The sequence below is a fragment of the Trichosurus vulpecula genome, chromosome 1 (genome assembly GCF_011100635.1).
Source record: "Trichosurus vulpecula isolate mTriVul1 chromosome 1, mTriVul1.pri, whole genome shotgun sequence".
NCBI classification, from domain to species: Eukaryota; Metazoa; Chordata; class Mammalia; order Diprotodontia; family Phalangeridae; genus Trichosurus; species Trichosurus vulpecula.
The window spans coordinates 553,926,979-553,951,520 of NC_050573.1; the positions used below are offsets into that span (position 1 = coordinate 553,926,979).

Sequence of the window (24,542 nt, forward strand, 5' to 3'; positions counted from 1 at the left end):
TAATCGATAAACTATTTGTGGTGTCTGTGACAAAGAAACACCTGTGTCAGTCGGCTGTTACAATCCTAATGTGTTTCCATTTTCACAAAAGAGCCATGTTTAATCAAAATGAAATGTTGTCTCGTATGCTGTTTTCCAAAAACATGTCCCTTAGAACCACTGACATCTACGAGAACTTGGGGTTAGTGAATTCTACTGAAGAAGAAGGGGCAGAAGAATGGAGGGAAGGGTAGAAAAAGAAGGAGAAACAGAAACAGATCATTTGTAGCAGTGAACCACTGTTTTTCTAGTCTTTTATGCCATAAACTGTGGAGTCATATTTGATTCTTCCTGCCCCTTCATTCTCTAGGCAAAGCCAGCTACCATGTTTTGCTACTTCTTCCTTGCAAAGCTTTCTTAGACTCCTTTTCCTCTCCATTGCCACTGTCACAGACAAGCCATGTCTTTATCATTTCACCCCTGTTCTACTATAATTTCCCTCCATGCCAATCTAGTTTACCTACCACCAGGCTATTTCTTCTCCATACTATCATACCTATCAATACTATCATCCTCTTCCTTTTCACCAGGTCACTCCTCTGCTGAAACACTCACATGGCACCCTTCTGACAAATGAACAAAATCCAAATTCCTCTGCCTGGCTTTCAACTCCCTTGATGATCTGTTCCTACCCTATCACTCAATTTTGTTTTCTTTTACTGCTTCATATGCAATTTCTGGTCCAATTAGTCAACAATCATTAATTAAATATCTAGCAGATATATGATGCTGTGCAAGGCATTAGGGACATAAAGGCAAAAATGAGACTGTCTCTATCTTCAAAGACCTTGCATTCTATCTCACTGTTCCAGAGACATCTCATGCTGCTTCTTATCTCATAGTGTCCTAGCAACTAGAGTAGAAAAAACCTTGGATGTCATTTAATTTTACTCTCCCATTTTAAAGATGAGAAAACACAAGTCTAGAGAGGTGCACTGATTCTCAGAAGAACACACGAGCAGTAAGCAATAAAGCCATAATTAAACACACGTCTTCTCATACCTGATTCATTATACCATACTATCCTCTTGGTCTCAAAGTTTTGCTCATTATGTGTACCTAGATTGGGATGTACACCTGTTCTACAAGCCCATGTGTCCCCTCTGCTGCATGAAGCCTTCTTTGACTAGTCACAAATGCCAATCCTTACAGCTGGAAAGGGCCAATGTAGTTATCAACCACAGGAGAACAGATTTAGAAATCAAGGAGACTTGACAGGTTACAGGTGGGATATCATAAGTCCAGAGAGTTGGAGAAATTTGCCCAAGGTCGCTCAACTAGGAAGTGAGTCAGGATTCAAACTCAGATCCTTCGACTCACAATCTAGCACTCTACACTTTTCTACTTACAGATGAGGAAACTGAGGCAAATGGAGATGAAGTGACTTGCTCATCAGCGGCATAATGTGGAGTAGAATTCAGGACTCCTGACTCATGGTTCAGTGATCTTAATATCTTACTATCCAGCCTCCCTGAGAAGGTGCCATTTTGAAGGAAAGAAGGTTATATCTAGAAGAGGTAGGGTGATATTTGTAAAAAGGGTATGTGACCATAAGGAAGGGAACTGAGAACCAGAGAATTAAACAACTTGTTCAAAGCCACATGGGTAGTATATAGTAGAGTTAAGAATTGAACCCAGTTTAAATTCTAACCTTAGATTCTAAGTCTAGTGAGACAGGCTGAAAAGAGACAAGAGGAGACAAAAAATACAAAACTGAAAAAAAAGTGACCTGGCAAATAAGGAAGATGTGTGAAGAAAGGAACCCTCAACTGGGAATCCAGTGGGCTAAGTTCCAGTCCCTGTCCTTAATTTGCTATGTATGGTTTTGTTAAAGATACTTCAGTCCCCCTGGGCCTCTGTTTCCTGATCTGTAAAATGAAAGAGAAACCATATTTAACCTTTTCCAGTCCTATCACTCTGATTGTACAATTCCAAAATATGTCAAAAGGTGAAAGACAGGAGACCTCGAAGGTAATGGCAAGAAAACCAGAGGTGAATAAAAAGGACAACAGAAAGCCATTCATCTCATCATCGGGAGACTTCTTGAGAGCCTGCTGGAAAATGCCATTGAGTTTCTGGCCTTGCAACATAATGGGGGAAACAATCTGAACGACAAGCAAATGGGGTCTATGGTGGCGCCTGGCATGATGATTCGTTCAGACTCATTTGGCCTTTTATGTCCTAAAACAGATCACAAACAATTATGTTCTGCCGTGTTTGCCCCCTCACACCATGGTCCAAACACGGAAGTGGTCATGGTCACTTAGGTGGTCAAAAAATCAATTTTTCATCTCAAATTAATGTTCTAATCAGTGGCAAAAGAACAGTAGTATGATAGATGGAATGAGCTCATGCACGCGTGTGAAGAAGACAATGGGAAAAACAGGCCCACAAAGTTAACTAGATTTTCAGAAAACATGACAAGGCCCACATTGCCAATCATTTCAAGTGACCTTTCACTCTTAGGTGCCATTAAGGCCCACTTGCTTCAGCAGTTAGGGAAGCATGAGTGGGAGATATGGGGCTCCCTATGATAGAACTAAGCGGGGTCGGGGGTGATGAAATCAATGAGTCTGGGTATTAAAAGTTATCAATGAGTACAAGCATTTTCTTAGAGGTATAGACTGATAAACCAATCAACCAAACAACATACATTTATTAAGTGCCTATCATGAGCCAGGCATTCCCCATGCTAGGTGCCAAAAATACAAAGAAAAAAATGAAAGAGTCCTTACCCTGAAGGTGTCTACATTCTCTCAGAGGAAAAAAAAACAAGTATATTTATAAGTGTATATAAATTACATACAAAGTAAATAATAGTTAATTTTATAATGGTACACAAAATAAATACTAGTTAATTTTATAATTGTAGAAAAAGGAAATACGAAGTTAATTTAGACACTAGCAGCTGAGATGGGGAGGAATGAAACAGGAAAATTTTGGTGTAGGAGGCTGGGCCTTAGGATCCTTTAGGATGCTAGAAGCTGATGATGAAGAAAGAATGTACTCTGGCCAATGACGTGGAGATTGGATATGCAGTATTGTGGTTAAGAGACAGCAGGAAGGTCAGTTTGTTTGAAACACCGAGCGCATGGCATAGGGCATGATAAGCCTGGAAAGGCAGGCCGGAGCCATGCTCTGAAAGGTAGGAAAGGCCTAAGAGAGGAGTATAAGGACGGGTGAAGGGAACTGGGGATGATGAGCCTGGAGAAGAGATCACAGAAGACATGACGGCTGCTTTTAAGCACACGCAGTGCCGCATGGAAAAGGGGTTAGATATGTTTTCGTTGGCGTCGAAGGGCAGAAACAGGAAAAATGCCTGAAAGATGCAGAGACAAATTGAGCAAGTCTGCTTTAAAATTTGGTACCAGGCTAAGCAGGGAGGTCCACCCAAGCTTTTGTTTGGGTAAGGGAAGAGACAACTATCCTCCCTCCAAGGCCTCTTCTGCTGCCTCACTGTAGTGTGCAGATGATACTGGGTTTTCAAAGACTCTGCCAGAAAAGCACAAACTTTGGCAGGTCGAGACTAAACTTGGCAGGTCCCAACAGTCTGTCTGTTATCTGATGACCAGCCTAGTATAGTGTAAAGAGTCTTATCATTGGAGGGTTGGCAGCAGGTAATGATTTCTAAGGCCATGGCTACGCATTAAGGCCACCTTCGAAGGTACAATCTGCATCTGTAGATGGAAGTCACATTAATTAAGTGATAGATCCTCTGAGGTAATGAAGCAATTAATGTACGTAACACGATGTAGGGAAGGAGCATCAGACCTAGTCTGGAGAGATTCGGGTTCTAATCCAGGCTCTCCAACAACTAGTATGTGACCTCAGGCAAGTCAATTAACCTCTCTGCATCTCAGTTTTCTCTTTGTAAAATGAGAGTTGGACGAGATAGATAATCTCTAGGGTTTTTTTTTTTCCAGCTAACCTCTTTAGATTCTGTGAGGCTGAACAAGGCTGAAGTTCAGATTGAAAGAATTGTGGAGACCTGTTTGGGAATATGAACAAACCCTATCTGCCCGCTCTCAGCCGGGCCTGGCAACATTAGCCGGGCAAGACGGAGTCTGTACATTTCCCCTTTCAATGATATCATTATGAATGTAATCGCGGTACGCCGCTGAGCTCAGGCTCACCATTGTTGGTTAGCCAACAATTTTCCATGGGCCAGGAAAGAAAAGACCCTGATAAACATAGCCAAATGATAGTCTCTTTGGGGAGGAGTCGTGTCTGCTCTGATCCCCAGCCCTTTGGCAGGTGTAATGAGATGGCACAGCTCTGAATTTGGGCTTTGGAACGTTCCTTATCAGGCTTGCTCTCAGTAGAGAGAAAATTCATGCCAGAATTTCTCTTCCTTTTGTAGGGAGGCATGCGGTGTTTTCTAGCAAAGTGGCCCAGAATAGGGTTTGGTGGACCTAGAGTCAGGAAGGTCTACTGTCAAATCCCTGCCTCAGAGATGTCCTAGCTATGTGACCTTGAGCAAATCACCCAAACTTGACGAGCTCTGGTTTCCCCATCTGTAAAATGGGGAGAGTAACGGCCCCTACTGTGTGTGTGTGTGTGTGTGTGTGTGTGTGTGTGTGTGATAGAGCTGGTAAACAGACAACTAGCTTCATGATTATGAGGACCTGGCTTCAAGTCTTGTCTCTAATACCTATAGCAACCTCTAAAACAATAAATTCTATTCATTAAAACAAAAACAAAACAAAACAAAACAATAAATTGTTGGAAAGGTACTGATCCACAGTGCTAGAGAAAGTTCCTCGACAGAGTTCCCTAAACCTATGGAACCGCAGGTCTGGTCATATATGTGTGTGCCCATACGAACATACTATTATATATGTAAACATTTATTATATACAAGAATATATGATTGTGTAAAAATATAATACACACACATAAATACACATATACAGACACATACACGTGGATATAGGGACACAAAATCCACACATATGATATACACACACACACACACGTGTTTGTATATACATTGTACATGTGTTCTTTCGCCAAGAAAACCCCCAAATGGGGTCACAAAGGGTTGGGCATGACTGAAAGGACTGAACAATAACATATACACATGTGTATGGATGTTAGCATACCTACAGGTATAAAATCTGTATGTAAGAATTTTCTTTGTTTTACCTAGACGTAGACTCTTTCTCTCAAGTAGTACTGAACTAGCCAGGGCATTATTACCCATCCTTACGTTCCTCCTAGCCGTTTTCTTCCACAGTCTCAAAGCTCATTCAGGCTCTGCCGCTCACACACCAACATACCACAGTATCTCTGCTCATATTGGTCCAAAGTTAGTGTCTTTTATATAATTATTTATTGGTATCTGAATTTAAGCCAGCAGAATGAAGAATGTGTTGTGTTTGTGATAGAAATAAGAGATGTACGTCCCTGCCTACATCCAAGAAGGTCTCTTGGACCTCCCACTCTAAACATACTGGACATCTTATGCCTTAATCCTTAACAAAGAAGTTCAGAGAGCTCTGGCCACCCAAGCTGATTAACTGACAACCTCCCAATCTGTGCTTCACCACACTCCATTGTCATATCACAGGATTTAGAGGCATAAGGACCGCTGCAAATAATTTTGTTCAATGTCCAATGAGGAAGCTGAGGCTAAGGGGAGCCAGATGATTTCCCGAGGTCATACAGGTAAAATGGGGATAGTAACAATGCCTGCCTCCTAGAGTGATGAGGGGCCATAATGCAGAAGGCAGACAGCTGATCAGAGACCAGGTAGAGAGCTGACCTTGGAGCCAGGAAGACTTGGCTTCAGGGCCTGTTTCTGCAACATGGCGGCTGTGGAATGCAGTGTAAATCACTTCTCAGCCTCCTAGGCACTTCTCTAAGAGTATAAATTACCTGTGCTAACCTTCACTGGTAAATGGTTTCATCATGTGGGAGTTATCTATGCCAACAAAATCACAGATCCTGAACCAGTCCCACAAAGGTAGCCAGTGGATGCCGGTAGTAGAACTAACAATCCAGCATTCTCTCCACTATACCACAAGGCCTCCTATCTTCACAAGAGCACATCCCTTCTCCCTGATCTAGCCTCCGCAGCCAATCTTTGTTAATGAATGAGTTCATTCAGTAGATTCTGAATGAACTCACACCTTCCTCTAGAGTCTAGACCAACCTGTGTGGCACCGTCACAAGTTTACAAGTGGTTTGCAGCATGGCAGACATGGCAACATTGACTTGGGGAGCCTTAAAAGAAAACAGTTCTCAAACCTCCTAAAAAGGCATTATGTTTATTCCCTTCTTCCAGCAGCATCTGTGGTGTGCCCTTGCTCATTTTATGATGAGCAGTATATGAGGCTGTTGGGAGGGGATGGTGGCAGTAAAGGATGAATTAAATTTGGGTTTTTGCTAAAAGTTCATATTGTCATCTATTTATAGTTTACTAAACCTGTATCCTGCACATTCTAGCCTTTCTTTTCCCTGCCTGAGTTAGACTTTGTTCCTAAAATGTTTCTTGTTGTGTCTAACTTTTCCTGATCCCATTTGGGGTTTTCTTGTCAGAGACACTAGAGTGATTTTCTCTTTCCTTCTCCAGCTCATTTTACAGATGAGGAAACTGAGGCAAACAGGGTTAAATGACTTCCCCATGGTCACACAGCTAGAAAGCATCTGAGTGGGATTTGAACTCAGGTCTTTCTGACTCCAGGCCCAGCACTCTCTCCATTGTGCTACCTAGGTGCCAGGGTCCAAAAACATCGGGTTTAGACAATAGGACAAAAGTTATATAGTACAATGCTAGTTCTCAGACTCTTTTCCTGCATACGTTATAACAAATGAGGTAAATAAAACATCTCTTTTCCACAAGAAGCCCAGTGTATTCATTTTTTTTTAACCACAGTGCCCCTCAAACATACAAAGAGAAAACAAGTACAGGAATCATTTCTAGAGCTCAGAATGCTTGCAGGCCAACAGCACTAAGCCTCAGGAACTGATCTCCAAAGGATGAATTCATTAGGAAGCTGGAAAGCTTGATGTCACAGTGTATTAAATTTGCAATTAGAGAATAAGGGTTCAAATCCTGTCTCTGCTCCTTACTAACTGTAAGCTTGGGAGTCAATTCATTTCACAAGGGCCTCAGTTTCCTCTTCTGTTAAAAGATGGCTGTGGACCAGATAGATCCTAGGGACCCTTCTAGCTCTCAGTATAGTCTATGTAGGAATTTGGGCTTACTGTGGAATGTTCATTAAAAAGCAAAACAAAGCAAGCAAAACAAACCAAGAAAACCTGACCCAGTTCAGATATCCTGTTGGAAAATCTGTTTGGGAAAGATAAAGGCATACATACCTAAGACTAAGTAATACATTTAACAAGCAGCAAAATTTATATGGAATGCTTAAGAAAGGACACTTTTTAATTCCTAGGAAAGTGCAGTAGGTATATAGCAAGCTAGAGCACAGGGCTCAATAGAGAGTAAATAAATAAATAAAAATTTCCGAGCCCATCAACATTTTTGGCTCATCAGAGAAAGACAGAACTTCTCCGTCTAGTCAATTATGAAAAACCCAAGGCTATTTAATTATTCAGAACCAGTTATGATACACGGTTTAGGTTTATCACAGCAAAGGGAATTGGTGCAGACAGAAACAAGTTTGTCAACCTCTGAATATTTATGAAGGTGCCTATTTCTCCAAGTTGTGCCACTGCATCCACTGTGGACAATGATGGCTGATTAGCCAACTCACAATAGAGAGAAGAGCAGTCTCTGTGCCTGTCACTACCATTTAAAGGGCTTCTGTCTATAAAAATCCTAGGGACCTTGGTGGCCTTGAATTTGGGTTATGCAAGTTGATATGGTTTGATGATCCTAGGGACAGCATCTATTTGTTAGTGAAAATCTCTTATATTCAATGGCAGTTAGATTAAAATGATACCCTTTCCTAGGACCCCCAATCCCAGCTATGCCAGGGAAGGAATTAATGCTAAATTAATACAAGTATAGATTAAAGGCAACCAGTCTCTTTTCCATTTGATTCATCCATCTCTTTCATCGCAGATTTTTATACAAAGGACACTGTCTTCCTCATTACCACAGGCAATTAGGTGGAAAAGTACCCACAATCTTCAAAGGAAAGGGAAACAAAAAAAAGGGAAAAAATGCTCTGAGAAAACCTTAGTGAGAGAAATCACTACTAGAACCTTACCAGCATTAATGGTCCCCTCCGCGTTATTAAAAGACTTCGTCCTGAGTGACCAACTCATCTTTGAGGTAGGGGTGAGGGAAGGTGGAGATGGAAGGAAGAGGAACGATAGGAAGAAAACAGAGGATGAAGTGAGAAACAGGACCACCTCAGAGGCACAGTGTATTCCTTCCCCCAACACTTCCATTTAAGTGAAATGTGGTAAAAATAAACACTAAGGGGACTTACGGGAAGGGAAGGAGAGGAAGGAGAAGGAGAATAAGTTTTAGGTGTGCTGACTGCATTCTCTTAATGAGACTCTAAGCAAGTCACTTAACCTTTCCGAGACTCAGTTTTCTTCATCTATAAAATGGGGGTCCTCGGGGGGCTGTTGTGGAGTTCAAAAGAGATAATACATGCAAAAAGCACTTGGAAAAATGTTTCAGTACTGTAATAGTTTGGTATTATTATCATCATTCTTAATAATAAAGATAACTCAGGTCCTAATTTTGTTTTGTTATTTTTATTGTTTTAATCACCATGACATTTTGGATGGTTCCCACAGTCGAAGGGGTCCCAAACCCAGGACTCTAGACAATACCTTGCTTACCTTAAAGATACCTCGGCTATGTAAAAAGAACACTGGATTTTGAATTTTGAATGGGAGGGAATCCCACCTCAGATTATTACCTGTGAGATCTTGGGTAAGTCACTTAAGCTTTCTAGGTCTCAGTTTCCTCACTTGTAAAATGAGGGTGTTACCCTTGATCTCTATGGTCTCTTTTGGCTCTAAAGACTATGATATTTTGGATTTTCTTAATTCCTTTTAGGCAGAGGTTCCCAAACTTACTTGGTCTACTGCCCCCTTAAAAAAATTATTCAGCACCCCTTTGGAAATCTACCCTCTTTAACCTTTTAATGTTTTCTTTTTTGAAATTTGCTTCATTTCAAAAAAATTTAAATTTAAAAAAATGACACATCTTAAATTTGATAATTCATTGTAAATCTGTGGGTTTTTCCTCATTGAAATATTTATGACATAATATTATGTCATGTAACCATATAGTATCAGACTGTACACAAGTCATTACATGCACTTATTCCTGCTGATGCATGCTGGACTTTCCAACAATTTGTGGCAGGCTCACCTACCAACACTTGTTTGTTAAGACCTGTCGCTGACTAACTTGCATTTCCTGTGCTCATTTGGAAAATACTAGAGTTTTAACTCTGTTACACAACAGATGAAACATGTATAGATGGTTATTCAAAATTTTCTTATCTTTTCTTCTTTCCTTATGCTTCCACTGCCCCCTTATTTTCATTCAGTGCTCCCAATTGCACCTGAGGCTTCTACTGTGCCCCCCCCCCCCATTGTTCCAGTGCCTCCCAGGGGGTGTTATCACCCATTTTGGGAACCTTTGCTCTTAGGTTCAGAGCTTGAAAAAAACAAACCAGATCCATTCTAAGGAGGTAAAAGGCTAAAAGGACAAACTCAAAATGGGGTCCTTTCACACAGCATAGAGGTATCTTGGTATTTGCTATCTCAAATTAGATTCAAGTCAATGAGCCTGTCCCTATCTACTGTTAAGACTCGGGGTTGGGCCTAGCAACCAAAACCAGCACAAGGCACCTGCAGTCTCCACTGTCCTTTCTTTAAATGGGCCCTGAAAGCCAAAGTGCTGATAAAATGGAGAGAACCATTGGGGAGGGGGAAAGACAGGGGTCAATGAGTTGGGAATTAGGGCAGGGAAACCACTTTCGATGTTTTAAAAACAGGCAGTGTACATGGGAGTGGAAGAACCAGGAATCCTCTAATTTTGTGACAATTAGTATCTAGAGAGGAAGTTTGGGATGGTCTGGGTTCAAACGTAGCCTGTGGAACTTCCTAAGTATCACATGTACATACATGTGTATATGTATATGTGTATGCTTGTATACATGTATGTATATCTACGCACATATGTGTGTATGTATGTACGTATGTATCTTAAGGCAGCTGGATGGTGCAGTGGATAGAGTGTTGGGTTTGGAGTCAGGAAGATGGAAGCTCAAATTTAGTCTCAGATACTTGCTGTCTGTGCGACCCTGGGCAACTCACTTAACTTCTGTCTACCTCAGTTTTCTCAAATGTAAGATGGGGATAATAACAGCACCTATACCTATTATCTCACAAGGTTGTTGTGATGATCAAATAGACTTTATTCATAAAGCACGTAGCACAGTGCCTGGCATGCAGTAGGCGTTATATAAATGCTCGTTCTCTTCCTCTTCCCATCCCCCTTCCTCCTTGTGTGATTCTTTGCAAATCACTCCACTGATTTCCTTATCTGTAAAAGGAGCAGTAGCTCAGTGGTGCCCAGGACAGAGTGCTGGGCCTGGAGCCAGGAAGATTATTTTCCTGAGTTAAAATTTGACCTCAAACACTAACTAGGCGTGTGACCCTGGGCAAGTCACTTAACCCTGTTTGTCTCAGTTTCCTCATGTGTAAAATGAGCTGGAGAAGGGAATGGTAAACCACTCTGGGATCTTTGCCAAGAAAATCCCCAAAAGGGGTCGTGAAGAGTCAGATATGACTGAACAGCAACAACAAAAAATGAAGGATTGGACTAGGCGGTCTCTGAAATCCTTTCCCACCATGACTTAACCTCTCAATGTCCAAGGCAACTCTCTAAGGCAGATCTTCATTGGTAGAAAAAATGTCCTCACCCAGAGGTCATCACAACAATGAAATTGCCAATCTGACTCCCCCCCCCCAAAAAGAAACAAAACAAACATCAGAGAGTGAGAAGTTTGAGGTTGAGACGTCCTCTGGGAACAGCCAGGGCACTAGACTTGGTTTCAAGGCCTTCGTCAAACATTTACTAGCTATTTAATCTCTCTGAGCCTCAGTTCGCTCAACTATAAAATGAGGGGGTGGGACTTGACCTCTAAGGTCCCCTCCGGTTCAAGGTCCATGATCCTTTGCAGAGTGATGTGGGAGACACTGTCCATTTTAGTCACATGAATAGTCCTGACACCGGAATTCATGGTGCAGGAGACTCTTCTTCAGAGCACGGCCATCATTCTCAATGAACCACCATTCTTAGATATTGCCCTAATCATTTCAAGTTACACTATATTGCAGCAAAGCAATTTGTATTAATGGGACTATTTAGCCAGAGGTGTCCAGAGAATGCTTTGTTTAAAACTTACTTGTTGGAAACTTCCCCAGGGTTGCAAACTTTTAAACAAAGATTGACTCTGTAATCAAAAATTATTTGGCCTTCAACCAGAGCCTAACGTGCCAAAGAGTGTAATTATGCTGAGAAAGGGGGAGCAATGTTGGTGCCTCCAGCCTGGTTTGCCAAGTCATGTTGACAGATGAACACAATCAAACCCACAGAGAAGTCTCCCTCAGTAGGAACATCGGCCAGACACTGCAGGCAGCTCTTTGTGGCACCCTTATCACTTCTTTCTTCGGTGTGAATGCAAGATGCAAAACCAGAATTCGAAGACCTCTCTGCCATGGCTGGGAATCTTCGCTTCTCTACAGCAGATAGCGCTACAGGGCCCAATGCCCTCTGCCTTTTAACTCCCCATGTTCTTGGAAATATGAATATTTAGGAATTCAATCCATTGATCTTTCTCCTCTCAGCACTCCTCCCCTTCTTAATTTCATGGTTGTGCAGAAAGGACAAAAGCCTGAAGGAAGGAGCAGGTGGGGAAATAGGATGGTCTAATGCAGACTTACTTTGTCAACCTGGGGTCCTTGAACTTTTAAAAAAATTTTGATCACTGCATTTCAATAAAGTCGTATTTTAGTAATTTTAGTAATTACTTTATACACTTCAAATCACTATTCTAAGAAGAGGTTCACAGTAGCCAAAAGGATGCATAACAAAAAAGTTAAGAACACCTGGTCCAGTGAGATAGGCATAGGGCTAGAGATCTGGGTTCTAGTCCTGGCTGTGTTGCTAAATGGTGGTGTAACCTTAGGTAACTCAATCAATCTCACTGATCAACTTTTACGTAACTTGCATTGCCCTAGAGGGTTACTGGAGTCAAGCAATCAAACAAGTATTTATCAAGCATCTACTAGGGGCAGCTAGGTGGTACGATGGATAGTATACTGGGCCTGGAGCCAGGAAGACTCAACCTCATGAGTTCAAGTCTGGTCTCAGATACTTCCTAGCTGTGTGACCCTGGGCAAGTCACTTTAACCCCATTTGCCTCAGTTTCTTCATCTGTAAAATGAGCTGGAGAAGGAAACAGCAAAGCACTCTAGTATCTTTACCAAGAAAATCCTAAATGGGGCCATGAAGAGTTGGACATTATTGAAATGATTCAACAAGAAATGTGCCAGACACTGTGCTAGGAATTGGTGATAAAAAGAGAGAAATTATATAGTCTCTGTCTTTCCATTCTACCCTGGGAGATAGCATCTATTTACAAAATAAATTTAAGGAGTTTTGGGGGGAATGAAGGGAATGAAGTATTAAGAGCTGGGAGAAATCAGGAAAGGACTCAAGTAGAAGGTAGTTCTTGAGTGAAGCTTTAAAGAAAACTAGGAATTCTGAGAGGTAAAAGTGAAATGAGAGGGCAATCCAGGCACAGGGACAGCCTGGGCAAAGGCAAAGCGATGGGAAATGGAGTCTCCTATTGACGGAACATAAAGAAGGCCAGCTTGGCTGGACCGCAGAATGTCTGATAGGAAATAACACTGGAAATATAGGTTGGAGTCTGATTATGAAAGTCTTCAAAAGCCAAATAGAGGCAATTATATTTGATCCCAGCAGTGACAGAAAAGATAAAATGAACTCATAGATATGAAATGAGGTTTTGAAAAAATTATTTTAAAAGTATGTATAATATATAAAAATATGTCATAAAATACATTATATTAATATACAAACACATAATATAATTATAATGCTACCCAGGTTCAGCTTACCACGCCCTCTCCCCAGCAGCTGTGAGTCAAAGTGAGACGGGTCTAGGCAGTGTGAGTAAGAAGCCAGCCAGCCTCTGCACTTGGTAAGCCCACTCTTTTAAAGTTGTAGTTTCAACATGTTAATGATGAGATGCCAATTTTCTGTGAAAAGTAATTTGGTAAATGTGTCCAACAAGACTGAAGTCACTTGATCGGTAATGGGTTTGTTTCAACGTTCAAATTGGTAAACTTTTGTATAAGTCATGTCAAGCAACTTTTATCATAACTTGGATGTTATTAGAGTATGAAATGAGAGAAACTAAAGAGACACTGGAAAAACTGTTTCCCTGTTATACATGCTTATAGTGTTTTGCAACTGCCATTTAGAAAACTGGGTATTTTCACCTTAGCCTATAGTTAAGACAAAGTTGTGAGCTAAAAGAATTTGGCTCTCACTTATGAAATTTATAAGATTGTTAACTAAGATATCTGGGTCATTTTTAATGCTGAAACTTAAAAGTGGTAATTGATTACTGTGTTTGGAAAGGAGGAGATGAGGTGAAAGCTTTACCCAGATTGGTTCTGCCCATTCAGAGCAGTCCCCAGGGCTAGTCAAAAGACACAGCCCACAGCAGCTCTAAGGGTAGATGCGGTGCATAGGAAGCTCCTTCTCAGGGTTCCCTTTCCAATCCCCTTTTGTAAACTTGACAAAGAGCTCCCCTGAGTTATGGAGTTCTAAACAATGAACTCGGCTTGCTGAGAATTTGCAAGAATATAGAAACAATCTCTAAAGACTGGCTTTCACACAAGGACAAATTCAAATTTGAGATGAAAGTCCTGGGAAATTTTTCCCCAAGCTGTGATTAGTGAAACTTGCCATGTAAGGTAAAATCCCTTGGGACTGTAACTGGTTTTGTTTTGAGTTGTCTTATGGATCATAATAACCCATCCATAATCAATAGTCAATAATCCGCCATCTGAGAGAATCACCACTAGCTACTCAGAGAGAATGTGATACATGTGGAAGCCTGCATCTGGAAAAGCTGAGAGGACAATTTTAGCCTCAGTATAAGATGGAATCCTCTTGCCTCAGTTTCCCCATTGTGTTCCTTTGAAAAGGAATGTTACCCACCTGGCTATTCCTGAGTCTGGTTTTGAGGTGGAATGGATACTGCATGGTTGGAAAACACTGAATTAAGTTTTGTCCTGTCATGCTTGGTATAATCTTGTCCCTCCTTTATCCTTTTCTCGCAAATTTCTGTAATCAGAGCTAATGGTCAGTAAAAGATAAAAGCACAATTTAAGTGTGTGAGATCTTGCTGTTTTGACCTGAATGTATTAGTCATTCCACATCCCAAACAACAGGGTAAATAGTACTTGACCTTGTCATCTGCCTGCCTGCATAGTCCTGTGAATCTTTGTCCCATAGAATGAGGTTGGGACACATCTGAGCTACTATAATGAACTGTGTGTTTAAGATTTGAGCTATTCAGCTTAAAATGATTCCTTTCTATATCCTAAACAACTTAGTAATTGGGCATTGCTATTAATTACTGAAATTAAATCATAAACATCTTCAGTTTGGTTTAGGAAAGAGAATTTCAGTGCAATCAATTTTCTTAAAGGGAGATAGCCTATAGAAAAATGGGTATTTGGCCTAGTCATTACATCTTCCCAAGCATTTTCTTATAATTGAAGTAAAAGTCAGTCTCTATTATTTATATTTTCCTGCATAGGACTGAATCCAAATATAACATCTGATCTTCCTAAAGGAAGTGGAATCAGAGTGGAAACTTTGAAGAGAGTAACATCAGATAACCTTGTATATCAAAAGTAAATGACTCTAATGGGGCTCTTGCTTTCTTTCATTTGTTTTCCCCGATTCTGACATCACTTTTAATTCTCCCTGTGAACTTGCTTGTCAGATTTGTGTCTTCCAGATGACACGTTATTCACCTACAGTTGGTAGCAAACAGTGGGTACCAGCCCATCTCCCCCCATTGTCCCTTGGATGCAGCCTGTGCCAGTTAACCTCCTCCCTGGGACCCCCTTGAGGCAGGGACAGATAGATCTATGCCCCTTGCCAGCAGGAAGCAGTTTCAGAAGCAGAGACCTTCTCCCCTTATTACAAAAGATTTTGGGTCCCATTTGTTCGAGGGGAGAACGACGGGGTAGTGGGACCTGGACCCTAAAAGGAAAAGACCATATCTTTGAAAGTAACCCGGTCTCTGAATTTTCCCATACATTTACCATAAACCTTGTCATTTGACTGGAAGAAAGTTTGAGTGTGTGAATTCATTCCAGGCAGATGCCACCCTATACTCCATCATTTTGGGGTTCCCAGAAACCTCAAACTGCGACACTTCCTTGCTGTTTTTCAGAAAGTCCTTGAGAAGCTGTATGAGGATACTGCTGGCTTGGAATTAGGAAGTTTTGGGTTCTAATCCTATGTTGGATATTTACTAGTTGTGTGATCATGGAAAGTTACTTCATTTTGAGAGTTGGAAGTAACCTCAGAATATATCTAGTCCAATCCATAGACAAAAGGAGTCCCCACTATACCACACTCAACACTTAAACCTCAGTTTACTCACCTATAAAACGGGGATAATTGCACCTACTTTCCTGGATTGTTGTAGGAAACAAATGTAAATATAGTTCCAAATTTATATTACACACCATGGTTTATAATTGCAAATAGAAACTAAGAAGGGCAGCTAGGTGGCAAAGTAGATAGAGCACTGGGCTTGAAGTCAGGAAGATCTGAGTTCAAATCCAACCTCAGACACTTACTGCCAGCTGTGTGACCCTCAGCAAGCCACTTAATCTCCTGGTACAGCAGGAAATGCTCTAAGACTTTAAAAAGTTCTGAAGCAGGTGGTAATCTTTATTGGGAGAAGTAGTTTACTCCCTGGAATCTCCATATGATCAAACAATAAATATTTATTAAATGCCTACTATGTGCCAGGCCCAGTGCTAAAAAAAAAAAAAAAGAAAAGGCATGATAGTTCTTGACTTACAATCCAGTGGGGGAGACAACCTGAAAACCAATATATAGAAAGCAAGCTATGTCTAGGATAAATAGGACATAACAGAGGGAAGGCATTGGAATTAATAGGAATTAGAGAAGACTTCCAATAGAAGGTGGCTAAAATCCCACCATTACTTTTGGAGCTAAAAAGAAGCCAGGAAGTTCAGGAGTCAAAGTGGAGGAGGGAGAACATTCCAGGCAGAGGAGACAGCCGGAGAAAATGCCCAGAGCCAAGAGATGGATAACCTCGTTCATGGAACAACCAGGAGGGTGGTGTCGCTGGATCAAAGAATACACATTGGGGAGGAAGGTGTAAGAAGACTGGAAAGGTGTAAGAAGACAAGGTAATGAAAGACTTTGAATGCCAAACAGAGTATTTTTATTTGCTCCTGAAGGCAACGGGGAGCCACCAGGGTTTGTTGAGTGTTGGTGGTGGTAGTGGTGCATGATTGGACCTGAGCTTCACTTTAGTACTTAAATGAAGAATGGATTGGAGTGGGGAGAAACTTGAAGCTGGCAGATCTAGCAGCAGGCCATTGCAATGATATCATAGGTCCCCCCCAAGTTTCTCCAAGAAAAACCCCACATGTGCATATATGTCTATGTCTATGTGAACACATACCCGTACACACAAATCAAGCATTGCTTAATAAATGTACATATGCATGAATATATGGGGAAATTTGATTAATTTTGTCTCAGCAGATCTAACTGGTCTAATGAGACCTTGGATAAGTCACTTCACTTTTAAGTACCTCCCTAGAACTCCCTATAACTTACCTACTAAGTTACAGACAGACTGGAAATCAGTAGTTTCTCATGCTGATAGAATCATAGATTCTTTGGTGTTTGTATTAATTGGCCCAGGAAATCCTTTCTTTCTAGGTGGAATGAGGGAAGTTTCAGGCCAGACTCTTTTGGGTCCAAATTACTGAGTGCTTTTACATAAGTTATTCCAGTCATTTCTGATTACATGCTGGTGAAATGAGATCTAGTTGGTTATGAAGACTATGAAATCAAAGTGATTGTGGCACTGAGCTAGGGATTCCCCTTTTGTAGATAATAGAATGTAAAGATAGAAATATGGCACTACTGAATATACCACAAACGCAAAAGATCTTCTTAGAAAAGCTCCTATCACAAAGGAATCAGAGTAAGCATCAGTACATTTCTAGCTGTCTGAATGGTGACTATGTGTGGGAATGTGGGGAGTCACGGAAGTTGGCTGAAGAAAATGTTATACAAGACTGTGCTTGCTGGCCAGTGTAACCATTAAAACATTGATCAAGCCATCAAGATTCAGGAGGAGTACCAGGTTTTGCTTTGATCTCCATGGAGTGTTACCCGCTATTCAGTATATGGGATCTCCTGACCTGCCTAGCAATGACAATAACATAAGGACTGACCTCTCTCTCTCTCTCAGATGTGGGCTCTGAGTCTTTTAATCTGAGACTCCTCCCCCTGGATTGTGAAATTATTCCCTTGATTTCCTTCAGATTCTCATTTAGCCAAAGAAGCCTGCAATTTCTTACTTAATGACAGTGTATACTGAATGAATGGAAAGGGTACTGTTGAACAATGTCTGTGCGGCCCAGCAAACCAGGGTAATTGCTCCAACCCCAATACTTTGGGAGGCCCCCAAACTGCCGGGCCTGGGCAATGACTCAGGGGGGTGGCTGGTAAAAGTAAAAAGAAAAAAAATGAAATCATCTTTGCCAAGTCATATTGGAAAATAGCACCTCAAACACCCTTAAGTACAAATTACCCAGCAATTCCCCAACTACCATTGAAGCAGCTCTTCTCCCCTCCTACACATCCCCATCTGTGACTGCTGTTACCTTTTAAATCTTGCTTTCATCTTAACACGAGTTAGCTAGGTGGTACGGAGCCAAACTGTCAAACTCTGGGGGCTACCCTCAAAGGGGTGCAGCCCAAACTAGGTTAAAATGTAACTGGCAAATGTTTAACAAAATAAATAATACAATATAGATATTATTAATTTGTGGTTTTATAAGTCAGTAAATCCCTCAGGGATTTATTTCTATTTAAGTTTGACACCACAGTTGAGGAAATTATTAAGTGACTTGCCAAGGTCACATGACTAGTAAGTGCCTAAGGCTGGATTTGAACTCAGGTATTTCTGACTCCAGACCCAGCGCTCTATCCACTGAGCCACCTACCTCCGGGGTGATAGTTGTTTATAGGGGAAGAAGGCTTTAGGTTTTGGCCTCTGATACGAATGTCTCCCTGACCTTAGTACCTACTAACTGAGGGATGTTAGGTAAGTCTGGATATTTCTGAGTCTCAGTTTCCTTATATATAGAATAGGGATGATAATTCTGACACTACCATTTCCTCAAAGGGTTATTGGGAGAAAAACACTTTAAATCTTTAAATAAATCCTAGGTAGCCAGGAGTTGCACTAGCTGGAGCTCTGGACTTGGAACCAGGAAGATCTGAATTGGAAACCTGTTTCAGATACTTTGATCCAATAAATTATTTAATCTATGCCAGTTTCCCTTTTCTCAGCTGTACAATGGAATAATATAATCACCTTTCTCTTGGGGTAGTTGTGAGAATCTAATGAGATTACACACACACACACACACACACACACACACACACACATATACACATATGTAGAAATATACATATACATGCCCATACATTTTATTTATAAGCACACACACACATATCTGCAAACCTGAAAGGGGTTATAGAAATGCTAGCATTTGCTCCATAAATCTATATAAACAAGTAAATGCAAGACACAGAGCAAACAGAACATTGTTTGGAGGGGGAGAAGTACTGTGACTTCCTTCTCCCTTTTCTTCATCCCAAAGCTCCCCCACTATCTCTTCCTTTCCTCCAGTCCCATAATGAAGTGGCCCTTCTCTTTGGTCTATCTGCACACTTGATCCCATGTCTTCTGGTCTCCTCCAGGAAGACTGCCCCTTCAGTCACAACCACTCTCTTCAGCCTCTCGTCACTGCCTGCTGGTTCCTTCCCTGCTGCCTTCAAACATGCCCAAGTTTTCTCTCTCCAACCTCATCTTAAAATAAACAAAAACTTCATTAGTCTCTACCACCTCCTCAACCTATCATCCTATAACTGATCTCCTTTTCCTAAAATAGGCTGTCCGCGCCTTGTTGCCTTTGCTTCTTCCTCTCAGTCCTTTGCAGTGCGGCTTCTGACATCACTATTCAACCTAATTTGCTCTCTCCAAAGTTACTACTGATCTCTTAGCTGGCAATTCTTACAGTCTCTTCTAAATCCTCATCCTTCTCGACCTTTCTGCATGTGACACTGTGGCCCACCTTCTCTTCCTGGAGACTCGCCGCTGTCTTGGTCCTCATGACTTTATTCTCTCCTGGCTTCCCCTCTACCTGTCTGTTTCTTCTCAGCCTACTTCATTGCCTCATCCTCTGCATGCAAGAGTCCCACATGGCTCTCTCTTTGCTCCTTGCACAGAACACTCCATATCCCTTCTCCACACCTTTGCACTGACTGTCCTCTGTGTCTGGAATGCATTCCCTCCTTGCCTCTGCCTGATAGAAGCCCACACGCTTCCTTCAAGACAGAGTTCAAGTATGGCTTTCAAAATGAAGCTCTTCCTGTTCTCCCCAATTATTAGCATCCTTTCTCCCTGGTTCTATAATACTTACTTAACCTCACATTTCTTTTGTATTTACTCTCTGTATGCTTCTGTATGTAGACATTGACCCCTTTGATAGAACGTAAGCTCCCTGAAAGTAGGGATGGTTTCATTTTGTTGTTTTAATATCCTTACAACCTAGTTACAACTTCTTGAGGGCACGGATGGTGTATTCCTTAACTTTGTCCTCACAATTGCACATGGTAGATTCTCAGCAAACACTTCATCAGTGAACACGTAAGCTGGAGTAAAGCCCTGAATATCCTCACTGAGGGTCCATTCTCTGTTTCAGACTCAAGAAGGCTACGGGAGTCATTCTTCCTAAGGGCAGGTCTGTGTTGACTGACCACAGAATGGCCTGTAAGGGCTGTGAGCAATCCTTTCCATTTCCACAAGGCATCAGCTCTTGTCAGTCCTGAAAAATAACAGAGCTGGGGAAATGTTTATTTTGCTACCAGATGCTTCCAAAGCTGTGAACAGCATAATGACTAGAGAGTTTCCTATATGCACTTGTGAACAACAGTTTGCACAAAGCCTGTTTCAGACTCCCTCAGCTCCTGGGTGGTATTTCTGTTGGCCCACAGAGCCTGTGCCAGATCAGGAAACCACAGGCCCGAACACTGGTGAGCTTCAAGGACGTGTGGAATAGAGGAAAGAACATTTAACTAAGACTGAGAAGACCTGGATACCAGCCCTAGACTCACCACCAACCAGCTGTGGAAGACCCTTATCAAGTGAGTCTCAATTTCCTCAGTTTACTTACCATATACTGTTATATTTGTGAGAATAAAACAATTTAATATATATATATATATATATATATATATATATATAAATGACTGAAAAAAAGCTAAATGGGAAAGGGTTATTGTTGTATTTCCTAAATATGCAAAGACGAAAAAAAAAAAGGACTCCGATGTGTACGGTGAGAAAGCATCTTACATGAGAAATTATGACACATTTATGTCCATGAGTGCCCATAAACATACATACACAGATTTACTCTCTTTGGACTCCCAGAAAAAGGAGCAGACTAATGTCTAGTTCTCTTGATGAGATATTCTGAGTCAAAAAAATCCAGAACAAATGTGGATGACAGTGCCAAAAGAAAAAAAAGAAGAGAAAATAGCTCTGGCACTGTCCTCCTTCCCCACTCCCGATGGTCTCTGCTTTCATGGCTCCCTTACTACAACATGGCATTGAGATTCACTGAAGGACAAAGTTCAGCAGGTTTCTAAAGACCCTATAGCATGATTCCTTGTTCTCAAATCCAAATACCCGTCACAGAATCATATGCTTCCAAGAGGCCTTTAAATGAGGTACACAAGGTTGTACTGCCCCATAGACCCTGAAGGCCACTACGGTGTGTAGAGATTTAGCTAGCTTGGTTCCACATCCACCTGGGGAGAGATTTTTTTACCTTTTAGAGTCCTGGCACCAGATCTTGGTACTTTGAATGGAAGTTTTCTCCTGTGGCTCCAGAGCTCACTTTCACCAGGAGGGAAATGAGGGGTAACTGATTGAAAAGGGCCTGTAGGGCTTCTGTGACTATAGACTTTGCCACCCTGGCTTAGCTGCCTTCTTATCCTGAAGTTAACCTTAGTGCCCTGGGACACCACAGGCACACCCTGGGACAAGCCTCCACCATGCTGTCTCCTCCTTCTCCTATTGGTGAATGTCTTCTAGGGCCTCCATTTTGGGGACAGGCCTAGGCCAGCCATGCTTCCTTCTTCTCCTAGCTGTGATTCTAACTTTCTAGACTTCACCACCATGCCCCTGTGGGGATACCTTCTCCCCTAGCTTTTTAGCTTTCTTTTATATGCTGTCATTAGCATGAAGGCTTCATGATAGCAAGGACTATCTTTTTTGCCTGTATTTGTACCCTCAGTTCTTAGCATAGGATCTGGCACATGGTAAGTGTTTAATAAATGCTTTTTGCCTTTTTTTTTTTGCTTTGCCATAGGGCAGGGGTAGGGGATAGGGAGACATAGGTCCTTTAAAATGGTGTTAAACTCAAATGGAAACCCAGGCCACTAATCTGTAGCTAAGGCTCTCTGTGAGCTGTATGTTGACAGTTTTGAAAATGTAATATTCTCTATGCTTTATTGTATTTTTATTTATGTTGTTCAATATTTCCCATGATAGTCTGGCTCAGGTTGCATTCGGGAGTGTTGTAAGTTTGACATCTCTACTTTAAAATATCCATGAGTGCCAAGATCAGAAAGAAAATGGCAGAGGAGATAAATTAATGAATGTTCCATTTATTTGTCCCCCATTAGATAATTCTGGAAATGTTCTAGGAATCTCAGAGTTCTTCTTCCACTGAAACTGTAAACCTGCAGCCTTGAGGTCATATATGGCCTTCTAGGTCCTTTGTGTGGCCTTTTGATGGAGTGCAAGTTTTACAGAACAAATCCTTTTATTAAGGGGGTTTATTCTGTGAAGTAGATTCAGTCAAAGGGATGCTCTTAGGTACTTAGAGGGCCACATGTGGACTGAAGCCACAGGTTCCTCACCCTTACATAAACTAATCAATAAACAAACATTTATTAAGCACCTACTATGTGCCAGTCACTGTGGTGAGTGCTGGGGATAAAAATACAAATAAAACAAAGACATTCCATGCCTTCAAAGTCTTCAAGTAAAGGCTGTGTGTTAGATAAGTTGTACTGGGAATTTTCCGGGGAATTTAGATTAGACTTGATGGCTGCCAAGAGCCTTCAGCTCTAAAATTCTATGACTTTGTGGTTCTATTGTTCAAATGCAAGTACTGTCACTATCTATGGGAGTCACTTGGGCAAGTCACTTAACCTCTATCAGGCTCACTTTCCTTATTTGTAAAATGAGAGAATTAAATTAGATGATCCCCAAAGGTCCTTTCACCTCTGGATCTATGCTCCTTCGGGGATCAGGGTCATCTAGAGCAGGTTCTTTAGCGTGGTATGCCACTGGGCTATGTTCTTGGCCCTGAGCTGTCCAATTTTTTTTTTTTTAAATCAATGTCTTGACTGAAGACATAAGGGACACACTGATCAGATTTGTTGATGACACAAAACTAGGAAGGGTTACTGAATACAATGTTGGATGGAAGTGAGATTCAAAATGCTCTCAAGAAGACAGGGCCCAAATCAACAAGATTAAATTTAACAGGGATAAACTCATAGCCCTGCATTTAAATTTTAAAAATCAATTGCATAACTACGGGATGCATGAAGCTGCCCAGGCAACATTTCATGGGAAATGAGTTGGTGATTTTTATTGACCGCAAGCTCAGTAGGAGCCAATAGTGTAAAGTGGACTGCTAAAACAAAACAAAAAGCCTAATGAGAACTTAAACTAATAGAAGTTTAAGGTTCTAATCAACAGAAGCCAGAGCTGCACAGTACACACAACTGTGAATCACCCCTTGGATTAGAGTTTGGTTCAATCGCCTCCCAAGAATTACTGATGATGAGCCCTGAGGCTTCTGGGATATAAGGCCAAAAGCGCAACCTCAGGCTAAACAGACACAAAGTCATCTGACTCTATCCAGTTCTACTCTTTTAGAGCCCCGGAGGGATAGATGGGTGTTCAGTGCTTGGAGTATTGGTTTCTGGGAGCCATGTTGTGAGAGGGCACTGACAAAATAGAAATTATGTGAATGAAAATAACCCAAATTGCCTGAAAGCCAGAAGCCCCAGCACAAGAGGAACAGCTGAGGAAATTAGTGTTATTTAGCCGGGAGAAGAGTAAGGTGGGCCTGAGAAGACTTAAGCATTGCTGTGTGGGACAGGGAATTATTCTGTTATTTCTACAAAAACAGCAAAACAGCAGGGGGTAGAAAACTGAACTCAGAACCAGGAAGAACGAGCTTCGAGGCTCATCTCTGACGTACTGACTGTGGGACTCTGAGTCATTCCTTTAGCCTCTTGGTGCAATAGGCAACTCTTTAAAATAATGAATATTACAGATAATAGGCCAAGAGACCAAGAGTGGTAAATGGTGTTCCCCTCGTTTGAGATTTACCTATATTAATAAAATCATATGATAAAGTCTTATTCCCAAATGCATATTTATGACCAGGGGACAAAACTCAAAGATATTCAGATCTGGAGTTAATATAATGTTAACTATTTTAGTATTACATAATGTACGCATTACATATAATATTATATAACACACGTGTTATATGTATGTTATGTATGATAGAATTATATAACATATACACATGTATATGTCATGTATGTATATATATAATGTGTAAGTACATATGTAGGAAGGCGCTATGATTAAGGAAGAACAGGGAAGGCTCGCCTGAAAGGAAGGACTTTGGCTGGGGCTTGAAGGAGGCCAAGAGGTGAACCCAAGGAGAGAAAGCATTCCAGGCATGGGGGACAGGCAGAGAAAATGCTTGGAATTGGGATGGAGTGGAAGGAATCTTAAAGGCCACCCAGTCCAATAAGGCCCAGAGATGCAGTGACTAGCTCAGAGCTGCACGTTAGGGCTGTAGCTAGGACTGTAGTTAAGACTCCTTTCTCGGAGACTAAGTTTCTTAATTCTCTGTCCTATGTGTGTGTGTGTGTGTGTGTGTGTGTGTGTGTGTGTGTGTGTGTATGTGTGTGTGTGTGTATATATTTCATGTTTCTTAGTCTTAAGAATCTTATAACACTAAAAGTACAAGGACATGGAACAAGGAAAATCATGGATTTCCATGACTATTTCAGAGGTAGTGTAGTACAGTGGATAAGGCCCTGACTCGGAGTCAGAAAG

At 41.3% G+C, this 24,542-nt stretch overlaps 1 protein-coding gene across 1 annotated transcript in view; it reads right to left on the reverse strand.

The window, feature by feature from the left end:
• The window catches only part of XYLT1 (xylosyltransferase 1), a 232,411-nt gene that overhangs the window by 90,433 nt on the left and 117,436 nt on the right, over positions 1-24,542 (reverse strand). The window lies entirely within an intron of this gene.